We start from the raw sequence: 12,498 nt of genomic DNA, 5'->3' as shown, positions 1-12,498 counted from the left end.
AGCTTTTATTTACATCTCTAAACTTTTAACCGATACTATCGTTTAACATTAATTCGGCCTAATGCGACTCAGTCCCAGCTCCCACTTCAGTTGTCGTCAGAACATAAGATTTTACATAAAAGAAAAGTTAACTTAGCTGAGATTAATAAAGCATCATAACATTTACCGAAGTCTTGGATAATAGAAGATGATATAGCTGGAAGAAAAGAAACGGAAAAAAAAAAAAAGATTTATGATTTGGTAATAAATTTTACAGTGGTAAATTTTGTTCTTACACCGGTATTATACAACAAACCGGAAATAATATGGCAGTCGATCTAACAAGCTGTTATGTTTATGTTGATGCTTACACTTTAAACTGGGATTTTATCGCTTCCCCCAGGTATTTTACATAATTCTGATAACTGTATTATTTTTCTGAAGCGATTAGAATACTCATAGATTCTTATTGTCGTAAAAACATTTTTGATTTTCGTCATTTTTATATTAAAAAAAAAAGGGGTAAACATCGGTGTTAACATTTGTTCGTTCCTCATTTTCGTAATTAATCTTTTCATAACATTTCAAGTATAATCCTGTAAATAAATTTAGCTGAAATTATTGAGAGGAACAAACAGACAATAGATCCGATATTTATTTAAGTTTTTAACCTAATGCATAAATTGTGAGCTTTTTTTATAGCTTTTTATCGCTGCTTTCACCTATTAATTTTACTTTTGTTTATTATTATATCCGCCTAGCCAGAACAGTAATTGTTGCTCTCGAGTATTTTCATTTTATTATAGTTTTATGTCAAAAGACAACTTTACACCAGTGAGAAATGCTATAAAATATTTAGAAGTAACATTTTGATTTATTTTATAGTTTTCTGAAAAATAGTAAAAGTAATATTTCTAAAAAGTTTAAGAACATAAATGTTATTTTACTGTTAAACATATATTTTCTAAAATTAACGTTTTTTTCCCCCACCTCTGCTCATCTGGTTGTCGATCAACTTGTTCGCAGGCATGGTTGAGAAATTCGGTTCGTAACTAAATGGTGTTGGGTTCAATCCTGGAGTTAATCAAAGCTTTGTGAATTAAATTTAGTAGACGGAAGTCCCGAGGAAGCTTGTAAGGGATCCGTTCCTGTTTTGGCTAGTAAATCTAATCAGTTTATCTGCTCTAACACCACCATCTGCTCCTTGGGTGCATTTAGCGGGTTTAGTCTATTGCGAGCACTCAGGTCAGGTATCCAGTCAGGGATAATTTTATTCCACAAGTCTCCGTGGTCCTGAAAAGTTTCATGGATGCTGCCCTTCCTCCTTTGATGAAGTATCTAAAAAGAAAACGACCCCGAATGATCAGAAAATGGCTCTCAATGCCGCTGTAAACGGAATCTACGTCTACAGATGCAGTTGTTTAGCTTCGGGTGAGATGTGCCCGGCCAGGCCTATCATAGGCATTCTAACCACATCCACCCCGTTTTCGCTATGCACTGTATATACGCAACTCTATATTACCTACTGTCTCTTCTAAAACGGTATGATGTAATTTGAAGACGATTTGGCTGTTATTATTAGTACTTGAGCGACCATGCTGAAGCTCTTTGGCAACTTATATGAGAGAGAGGGAAATTATATAAGTTTGCACTCATGTAAAACAACAAAAAACCTTTATATCGCTAATAGAAAACTATAATGTCATGCTAAAAGTTGCGTGTTTTTTTTTTGTTATTTAGTAATTAACAATTTTTTAAATTTATGGATAAATGAAGGTTATTTCAGTGTTACATTGACTTGCATTTCAGAATTTAAAGTATACCTACACAATTGTGTCCCACCACCACTTTTGTTTTCTCATAACTTTCAGAGAAATGAATATTTTTCGAAGCGGAATCCTGCTCCAAGCACCCCATATAACCTTTTACATCTTCTTTATTTTGGGGAATTTTCAGAATTTTTTTTTTTGCGAATTTGTCTTCTACACCCAGGAATTCATAAGAGTATGCAAAATCCGGAAAAAAAAATTATGTGATTTAAATGCTATTTAGCAGTTATATTTTTAAGCACATCTCACGACCACCTGATACCTTCGTTTGTTTGTCACTGACGTATTTGATGCTTTTCAATATGTTTCTTCTCATAAACACATTTAATGGTCTGTTGTTGGGATTTGAGCAAAGAATTCGGACTGGCTGTATTTTAAACTGATTAAAAAAAAATTCGAAAACTTTAAAATAATTTTTAATTTCGAAAAGTTAAAGAAAAAAAATTCATAGTCGTATGAACTCACATGTGGAGAGAGCAAATTCGCAAAACTTTTCTGAAAACTCCTAAAATCAAAAAAGTTACGAGGGGTTATATGGGGTGCTTAAAGCAGAATTCTGCTGATTCCGATTATATCGGAATTTGGTTTGAAAAATGATTTTGTTGGGAGAGGAATTGCGGAAAATTTACACGAGTCGGTTTTATTTCCTCTTAACTTTCAGAAAAATAGTTATTTTTTTTTTTTAAAGAAAATTTGTACAAATACCTTCCAGAGTGTGTAGATCACGATTATATCGGAATTTAACACGGAGAAATAATTTCGAAAACAATTGTGATGTGTGTGTCCACCATTTCCCTCCTCATTAAATAGTGGATATAATCATAATCTACACACTCTGCAAGATATTTGTAGAAAATTTCATGTCTCCCCCGCCATTTTTCTGAAAGTTATGAGGGAACAGAGCCGAAACTCCTCTCGGAAAAAGTTTTTCACAACAAATTCCGATATAGTTGGAATTTACACCATCTGAGGCGTACTTGTAGAAAATTTCATTAAAAAAATATCCATTTTTCTGAAAGTCATGAGGAAACAAAGTCTGTGTGGGTCACACTTGTATAGGTAGGCCGAAAATAACTAGGCATTCCTCTAGAGCAGTGGTACTCAACCGAGGTCCATATGGCTCCTGGGGGTCCATATAAGATTTTTGGGGTCCACGCAACAAAATAGTAATTTAGGGATCCACAATAGTATTTTAAGGGCCCTTGGAAAAATTTTGTTTTGGATGTATGTATTGCAAGAAACTGAGGTTTCTTTCTCTAACATTTTACATAGTTCAACCTACACAAATTAATGTGCGAAAAACAAAATAGAAATTTTGAAAGAAGTTTCTATAAAACTAGTTTTTAAACATCGAATGGCTATGGGGTGTCCACCAGAATAAAATAGTAATCAAAGGGGTCCATAGATTAAAAATGGCTGAGAACACCTGTTGTAGAGTAATTCTAATTTATTAATCGATGGATATTTTAGAGCTGGATATATTCCAATCTGGTATCGTTTGACGATTGCATCGTGATAGAATTATTACAGCTTTAAAAGCAAAAGTGAATATAACAAAGTGTATGTATGTTTTTAATGACTCTACAGCGATGCAAATGAATAAATATTTAAATTTCTTTCCGGGCTATAAATCTCGTCTATAAGTGTGCATAAGCTAATGGTTAGGATGTTGGGTTGACGAACATTATGTCGTGGGTGTGGTCCCTGGACGGTGCAGTTATTTTGTGGCCTTCAGCAAGGCACATTATTTCACGCCATTCCAGTCTATTCAGCTGAAAATGAGCACCGGCTTGATGTGGTACATCACTTCTTTCCATTAGCTCTCATATCCTCTATGTTCTGCCGGGCCAAGAAGCAGCAGAGTCGAGAAGGTTGTCTGTGTCGGCTTGCTTTCTGCAGAAGTACTTAAAACAATCGGCGAAAATACGTTTACCATGCCATACACGCTTGCGAATGACGGCTATATTTTTTCTCTTTTTCCTATTTCAATCGTTGGATTGCGGCCGTGCTGGGGACACCGCATTGAAGGGTTTAGTCGACCCTTGTACCTGTTTCTTTTTTTTAAAGCCTGGTACTTATTCTGTTGGGCTCTTTTGCCGAACAGCTAAGTTATGGGGACATAAACAAACCAACACACATACACAAAGGGCTTCTTTTAGTTTCTGTCTATCAAATCCACTCTACAAAGCTTTGGTCGACCTTAGTAGAAGATATTTGGGCGGAATTCTGGTTTAAGCACTTTTTTGGAATTTTCAGAAAAATTTGTGTTTTATACACGGGAATTCATACGATTATAAAATACCAAAAAAATTGTGGTTTAAGCACTTTTTTGGAATTTTCAGAAAAATTTGTGTTTTATACACGGGAATTCATACGATTATAAAATACCAAAAAAATTGTGATTTAAGGGCGATTTAGCTGTTGTTTTTAGCATATCACATGACCACCTGATACCTTTCTCATTTGTTTGTCAGTCTGAGACAAACATATTTTCATGTTTTTCATTACTTTTCTCCCCATAAACACATTTATTGGTCCATTGCTGGGATTTAAGCCAAAGATTCGCACTGATCTAAAAACTGATTTTTAAAAGAATTCGAAAGAGTGGGAATTTTAGGATTTAGTGGGTGGGCAAAGGGATTAAAAATTGAAAAAAAAAACAAAAACGTTTTTTTTTTTTTTCATAATTGTATGACTTGCCGTGCGTAGAACACAAATTTGCAAAAATTTTCTGAAAATTCAAAAAAAATAATATAAAGGTTATGAGGGGTTATAATAGGGTACTTAAACCAGATTTCAGCATAGGGTGGTGCGCAGTGGGACTTGGGAAGCAAGTTTCTCAGCCACACTTGCGCTTATGCATTTTGTTTTTCTTGTAAAATCTCGTCCGTAGAAATGTAAAATAAAATGCATACAAGTAAATGGGAAATATTGAAATATTACAGTTTTGGAAGGGAACATCTATGGCCCCCTGGCATGATGTAATAAATGAAGGATCCGTGGCATGCCTCTTTATTTTCATTAGCGATCCCTTATCTCTTTCTGTTGCCATTTTCTTGTTGCTTGCTTTTACTAATTGTCCATTATTGAATTGTTCTGGATCTTTTGAATATTTATTTTTATGTACTCAAGTGAAATGTTTCATAAAGTATTGATGTACCACTTGTAAACAGAAAAGAAAAAAAAATTCCATATTTTATATATGTTAGCAGTTCGAAAAATCATAACCATGTGAATCTTCTTTCTTGCCTTTTATCTCTCACGTGTTTCAGTCATTAGGTTGCGGCCATACTGGGGCACCGCCTTAAAGAAATTTTAGCCGAATGAATCGACCTCACTATTTATTTTTTTTTAATTTTTAAATCAAGCCTGCTACTTATTCTTATTTCTTTACTACCCACAAGGGGCTAAACATAGAAGGGACAAACAAGGACAGACAAAGGGATTAAGTCGATTACATCGACCCAAGTGCGTAACTGGTACTTATTTAATCGACCCCGAAAGGATGAAAGGCAAAGTCGACCTCGGCGGTTAATATAGGGCGTTACGATTATCAGAAAATCAAAAAAAAAAAATGTGTGTAATAGGTGTAAAACAATTTCCTATGAACGAATATGAAAAAAAAAATTCGCGCACGCGAAAGGGGGGTGGGGGAGATGTCTCGGAAAATTCACATCGGGAAGTTCCGAAAGCGTCTGAGGAGCTGACCCGGGCACCAAAACAAAAAAAAAATAGTGTAATATGTGTAAAACAACTTGCTCTAAACGAATATGACAAAAAAAATGCGCTCTCGCGAAAGAGGGGTGGGGGAGAGGCCTCGGAAAATTTATATCGGGAATTTCCGAAAGCGTCTGAACCGGGCACAAAAACAAAAACAAAAACAGCGTAATAGGTGTAAAACAACTTGCTCTAAACGACTATCATGAAAAAAATGCGCGCTCGCGAAAGGGGGGTGGGGGAGAGGCTTCGGAAATTTCACATCTTCAGTCCACGGCCTTTAAACTAAGAAAAAATAGTGTAATTGGTGTAAAACTACTTGTTCTAAACGAGTATCAAGAACACACACTCACACATGAATCATAAACTCAGAACGTAGCGGCAGACGAAATACCGCTAAACATTTCGCCCGGCGTGCTAAAGTTTCTGTCAGTTCGCCGCCTTTACCTGGTACTTGTTTTCTAGGTTTCTTTTACCGAACAACAAAGTTACGGGAACATAAACACACCAGCACCGGTTGTCAAGCGGTGGTAGGGGAAAAACACAGATACACACACACACACACACGCACACACATATACACGACGGGCTTCTTTCAGTTTCCCTCTACTCAGTCCCCTCATAAGGTTCTGGTCGGCCCGAGGCTGTAGTGGAAGACACTTGCCCAAAGTGTCACGCAGTGGGACCAAACCTGGAACCATGTGGTCGGGAAATAAGCTTCATACCACATAACCACGCCATCCATCGTAGAAGTAAGGGCCTGAAGCCTTCAAAGGGATGTTTAGCATCTAAGTCCTGTACGAGGGAAAAACTCGGATTTTGTGAATTTTTCGAAGTCCTCTCTCCATCCCCTCAGAAAAGATTTTCCCTTCAAATTTCTTTAATATCGTAATCTATACCGTTTGAAAGGTATTTATATAAAATTTCATTAAAAAAACCCCATTTTCCTAGAAGTTATGAGGGAAAAAACATCGGATCCTGTGAATTTTCCGAAGGCCTCTCCCCACTCTCTGTTCCTTTCCGGGCATTTTTGTTTGCATAATCGTTTCCTACACCTTTTCTTTTTACATCCGTTGCACTATTTTTTAAAATTTTGACTTTCTTTCCGGCTAATAATGTAAACATTAACCAAAGACCAAAAAAAAAAACAAAGAAATCTTATATTAATTTTTCATTCGTTTCATCCAGAAAATCGTTAGGGTGAGAGGATTAACGACATCAGTGCTATATTTAGTTCGCATTAGGAGTCTAGGATCTTTTCGGTTTGAACGGCAGTTTTTTCTAGCGGTGTCATATGAAATTGTCACCCATAATTATGACCCTAGTATCGATCTATTGCATTTCAATCTGTTTTAGGGGCGGGGGGAAGGGTATTTTTTTTTTTTTCAGAAATGTAAATAAACCCGATCTGTTTCTTAAACGAGAGACATTTTCATATGGCACAGAATATTTTCACCTCAATAGACGTCATTGATTGGTTGAAATTGCAAAAATTGAAGAAAAAAAACAATAAATATCTTACAAACTGTAGAATTTTCTCAATAAAGCCAAGAGAAAAAGATGTTTTATAAACACATTCTACCAGTATACGAAGTTTAAAAGTGTTTAGTTACATGGAAATTATTTAAAAAAACTGCCAGTCAAACCGAAAAGATCTGATTAACGACATCAGTGCTATATTTGCGTATATAAAATGTATTTATTTCGCATTAGGAGTCTATAAATATGTCAACATATTCAAGTATTTAATTGCTTAAATTTCTGGGTGGGGAAAAAAAAATTCATTTTCAATTTATTGAAGATAAAATATACATCCTATCTTTTATCTTTCACTTGTTTCAGTCATTAGACTGCAGCCATGCAGGAACATGGACTTGAAGACTCGTCCCCAGAAGTTGTCTTTTGCTGAACCGCTAGGTTATAAGGACGTAAACACATGCACACCAATTAAGCAGTGGTAGAGGGGGCACACATGCACACATTTTTTTTTTATTATTTTACTCGTTTCAGGCATTTTACTGCGGCCATGCTGGAGCACCACCTTAAAGAAATCGACCCCAGGACTTATTCTTTGCAAGCCTAGTACTTATTTTATTGAATTCTTTTGCTGAAGCGCTAAGTTACAGAGACATAAACACAGCTGTATCGGTTGTCAAACAATGGCAAGGGGACAAACACACACACACACATATTATAGTGGGGTAGGCCCAAATCTACTCACAAGGCTTTTGTTGGTCCTAGGCTATAGTAGAAGACACTTGCCCAAGTGCCACATAGTGAGACTGAACCCAGAATCATGTGGTTGGGAAGTAAGCTTCTTACCACACAGCTACGCCTGCGCCTGTGTTGCAAACATTCATGAGGGTCACGTCTTGGATCTTTTCGGTTTGAACGGCAGTTTTTTCTAGCAGTGTCATATGAAATTGTCACCCATAATTATGACCCTAGTATCGATCTATTGCATTTCAATTTGTTTTAGGGTTAGGGGTGGGGGGAAGGGTATCTTTTTTACTTCAGAAATGTAAATAAACCCAATCTGTTTCTTAAACGAGGGACATATTCATACGGCACAGAATGTTTTCACCTCAATAGACGTCAGTGATTGGTTGAAATTGAAGAAAAAGAACAACAAATATCTTATAAACTACAGAATTTTCTCCATAAAGCCAAGAGAAAAAGATGTTTTATAAACACATTCTACTAGTATATGAAGTTTAAAAGTGTTTAGTTACGTGGAAATTATTTTAAAAAACTGCCGGTCAAACTGAAAAGATCCTAGTTAAACTCAACTCAAAAACGTATATATACAAATAATTACTTTTTCTCAAGTTACATATAACTACAATGAATGACAAAATTATTTGACAGAACTATCATTAATTTTCTTAAATTAATATAATAGTATACTGTATGTTAAAATGACTATCGTGCCTATCCCATAATGCAATTAATTGTCTTAGTGTAAAATCCCTTGCCAAAATAACCACAATTCCAAAACTAACAATAGACTGACACACTGTCGGTTACGACAACCAGTTGATCTGATCAACGGAACAACCTGCTCGTGAAATTAACGTGCAAATGACTGAGAACTTCACAGACAGGCAAACCCTTAACATAGTTCTCAGCGTGGTCCAGCGTAACACAGAATGCGACAAAGCTGGCTCTTTGAAATACAGAGAGGTTCAGCATCATCATCATCATCATCGTTTAACGTCTGCTTTCCATGCTAGCATGGGTTGGACGGTTTAACTGGGGTCTGGGAAGCCAGAAGGCTGCACCAGGCCCAGTCTGATCTGGCAGTGTTTCTACAGCTGGATACCCTTCCTAACGCCAACCACTCCGTGAGTGTAGTGGGTGCTTTTTACGTGCCAGACGAGGCTGGCAAACGGCCACGATCGGATGGTGCTTTTTACGTGCCATCGGCATGAGACCAGCTAGCCCTTTGAAAAACAGGTACAACTAATTTTTGCCAGCTGAGTCGACTGGAGCAACGTGAAATAAAGTGTCTTGCTCACAAGCACAACACACCGCTGGGAATTGAACTCATGACCATACAATCGTGAGCCGAATACCCTAACCACCAAGCCATGTACTTTCACTAAAATCTAACAAGATAACAAGATCAAGGAAATTTCAGGATCTTTTCGGTTTGAACAGCAGTTTTTTCTAGCGGTGTCATATAAAATTGTCACCCATAATTATGACCCTAGTATCGATCTATTGCATTTCAATCTGTTTTAGGGGCGGGGGGAAGGGTATTTTTTTTTTTTTCAGAAATGTAAATAAACCCATTCTGTTTCTTAAACAAGGGACATGTTCATATGGTACAGAATGTTTTCACCTTTAATAGACGTCATTGATTGGTTGAACTTGCAGAAATTGAAGGAAAAAAAAACAACAAATATCTTACAAACTATAGAATTTTCTCAATAACGCCAAGAGAAAAAGATGTTTTATAAACACATTCTACCAGTATACAAAGTTTAAAAGTGTTTAGTTACGTGGAAATTATTTAAAAAAACTGCCGGTCACACCGAAAAGATCCTTTAACTATTGATATAATAATCTTTTCTAGGTTTTCTTTGTGGTTTTTTTAAATCTCCTCCTTACGTTTGTTTTTCACCCATTTTTTCCAGACACTTATTGTTTTTATGCGAATTTTTTTTACTTCTTTCGTTTGTTCGTTCGTTGTATAAAGTTCTTCGGATTCCTATGCTTTGAACTTCAGAAGTTCAGAAATTATATATATTGCTTTCAAGTTTTGGTACAAGGCCAGCAATTTCTGGTGGGGAAGGATTGGTCGATTACATCAACTCCCAATGCTCAACTGGCACTTATTTATTGACCTCAAAAGGATGAAAGGCAAAGTCGACATCATTTGAATTCAGAACATAAAGACGGACGAAATGCCACTAAGCATTTTCCCCGGTGGGCAACGATGCTGCCATTTCGCTGTCTTAAGTTCAAAAAGTATATATATCTCTATAAAAACAGAAGACAGTTATGATTTCGTAATTAGCATGAATAAAGAAAGAAAACAAGACCTACAGAAATTTTCAAAAATAAATCGGATCTGGTGCTTCAAACCGAAAAGGTAGAACAACAACAACAATAATAATACATTAATTAAAAGAAACATCATTAAAGATTTTAAATTATTAAAGGATTTAGAATGTAATCAGTCTTAATAAGCAGAAACTGTTGAGGTTTAGATTTTTTTGAGTTGCAGTAGTTTTTTTTCTTTTTACCCTTTTACTTGTTTCAGTCATTTGACTGTGGCCATGCTGGAGCACCGCCTTTAGTCGAGCAAATCGACCCCAGGACTTATTCTTTGTAAGCCTAGTGCTTATTCTATCGGTCCCTTTTGCCGAACCGCTAAGTTACGGGGACATAAACACACCAGCATCGGTTGTCAAGCAATGTTGGAGTGGGGGACCATGTGGTTCGTAAGCAAGCTACTTACCACACAGCCACTCCTACAAATACATTTAGTTTGCATTTGAAGTTTGTAAATATATTTTGTTTACATTTGAAAGTATTGGTTGTTTCATTTTTTTCTGAAAATTAAAGATACCGTTGTTTCACTTTCAATTTATTGAGGATGAAAATATTACAAATGCAAATTGAATATAAGATCAGCCAAAAATGAAATGGCTTTTTAAAAACAAATTACAATAGGTGCTGGTTGGCTGTGTGGTTAGAAGTTTTTTTCTCACATGGTTCCAGGTTTCTGTTCAACTATGTGACACTTTAGGTAATTGTCTTCTACTATAGCCCTAGTGAGTGGATTTGGTAGACAGAAACTGAAAAGAGCCCATCATATATTCCATGTCAATTGTTAACAAGGGTAAAATATACACATCTATATATATATATATATAAGTACTAGCTGATGTACCTGGTATTTCCCAAGGGTAAAGATGTTCTGTTGAAACGTCTTATTTCTCTGATATAAGAAAGCAATTTTGTTATAACTGCCACAAAAGGTGTATTTTCCATCATGAAAAAGTATAAAAAACTGTCTGTTGGAGGTTTGCGAGAGGCAAAAACATTATTCTACTTAGTGAAGGCATCTGGGAAAAGTATAACTGCTGTCGTTCACAAAAAAACTATTGTTTTATCATGAGAAAAGCGCTGTTGAAGTGCTAAGTGAATTTTGACAATTGAGGATTGAATCCATGCTATGACTGCATGAAGCCACTACAAATTTGTTGTGGAATAAATAATTTATTTTCTGTCATGGAAAAACTGTAACTGTAAAAATGCAGAATTATCGGAGTAATGGGCATTCAAAAAAGTATGTATGAATGAAGTCTTTAATGTTTAAGATTCAAATTTAGGAAGTGCAATAATAATGTTTAGCAGTTCAAAACTGAGTAGTGAAATGCAGAATTAGGTTGGCTGATCATATATTGATCACTTCGCTAAAATCTGCAGGTGGTATGGGTTATTTTCCTTGGGTTGTTTAAATAAAATAGTAATATGTAGTAGATAGAAGGATCCATTGGAGGGGCCCTATTATTGATTTTTTTTTAACAATCTAAGTATGTCACGAGGTTTCTAGATATGTAGTTCACATGTCAAGTTTCATCAAAATCAATAAAATGATGTAGGAGGAGTTAACTAACAACGCCACTAACACACACTGATTTTCCACATATGTAGTAGATGTGTGTGTATATATATAATGTATGTGTGTGTGTCTTTGTGTTTGCCTCCCACTACTGCTTGACAACTGGTGGTTTGTTTACATCCTTGTAACTTAGTAGTTTGGCAAAAAGAGATGAATAGAATAAGTATTAGGCTTAAAAATAAATTCTGGGGTTGATGTGTTTAACTAAGCCCTTCAAAGCAGTGTCTCAGCATGGCTACAGGTTTGTGACTGGAGCAAGTAATGAAAGATAAAAGATAATTTAATCTGACGTCTAGCCATGTACCCCATCTTCAGCAAGAAGCTTGTTTTGCTGTGGCCCATACTTTAGCCCTCTCTATCTACCCCTTATTCTTCTAGTATAAAGTTCCCCCTCCCTACTTGTGGTTTGTAGTCTTGCAAGATGTAAGGCAACCTCATTAGTGATGATGGCATGAAAAAGGCACTGAATACACTTTGTATAGTAGTTGGTGTCCTTAGACCCATGTGATCCCATCAAACTGTCCAACCCTTGCCAGCATGGAACATGAGTGTTAAATGATGATGATGATGATGTCTCCTTCAAAATAGTCCCATTCACTATTTATACACCACTCCCAATATTTTGGAATGCATTTTCAGGGATGACAAGCAGTTTCCTTACTGATTTTTTTCACTATCATCTATCATCTGAAATTGGTAACCTTTTAGAGTGGATGAGTGTGATTCCAACTTTAAGAGAAAAAAAGGAAAAAGTCCACAGCAGTCCTTATTCAGCGAGCAGGACTGGAGTCATTACTTGCTTTGCCAAGAAGTCATGGATAAGGAGTGATTTGTGAA

The 12,498-nt window shown here is 36.0% G+C and overlaps 1 protein-coding gene across 1 annotated transcript in view; it reads left to right on the top strand.

The window, feature by feature from the left end:
• Nucleotides 1-265: 265 nt before the first annotated feature.
• Nucleotides 266-12,498, top strand: part of LOC115213501 (probable serine/threonine-protein kinase DDB_G0282963) — a 38,835-nt gene continuing 26,602 nt past the window's right edge. Inside the window, exon 1 of the mRNA XM_029782507.2 lies at nt 266-382. The gene's annotated coding sequence lies outside the window, so the exon portion shown is untranslated. The remainder of the gene's footprint in view (nt 383-12,498) is intronic.

This window comes from Octopus sinensis, linkage group LG6 (genome assembly GCF_006345805.1).
Source record: "Octopus sinensis linkage group LG6, ASM634580v1, whole genome shotgun sequence".
NCBI lineage: Eukaryota > Metazoa > Mollusca > Cephalopoda > Octopoda > Octopodidae > Octopus > Octopus sinensis.
This window is presented reverse-complemented; position numbering and strand designations above follow the sequence as displayed.